Below are 542 nucleotides of genomic sequence, written 5' to 3'. Positions count from 1 at the left end.
AAGATCTTCAGTGAGATCCTTTCTGGTTATTTTCAGGTGTTTGAATAGTGGTCACATTTGAATGAAAGTCAACAAGTAATTTAGATTGTATACTCTCATAGAGAAGGAAATCAAACGGTTGCATTCCTTGTTAGAGGTAAAGAAGTTATTTTCACTACATCAGAGCTACTACTTTGACTCAACCTATGAAAATACCACTTACAGTGCCACATTCCTTTCTCTTGGCTGGAGTTGTGCCAGCGCACTGCTATCTCTTGCTGAATCAGCTCTGGACTACAGTGATAAATGTCTTTGATTAATAAAATATTAGGAATCAAATTAAATATTACTGAACACATGCCATGTCTTTGATAGATAAGACCTTTCAGTATATGCAGATTTTTCATGGATGGAAGACAGTAACAGTGAATAAAAAAATTAAGTTTTAGATTGCTGAAGAAATAGCTTAGTGGCATAAGACCCTAACTGGCAAACTCAAGGTCCCAAGTTCAATCCCTGTTACCGCAAAAAAATCAATGAATGAATAGATAAATAAATAAATA

The sequence above is a fragment of the Octodon degus genome, unplaced genomic scaffold (assembly GCF_000260255.1).
Source record: "Octodon degus isolate 3935 unplaced genomic scaffold, OctDeg1.0 scaffold00011, whole genome shotgun sequence".
NCBI classification, from domain to species: Eukaryota; Metazoa; Chordata; class Mammalia; order Rodentia; family Octodontidae; genus Octodon; species Octodon degus.
Note: the sequence above shows the minus strand (reverse complement) of the source record.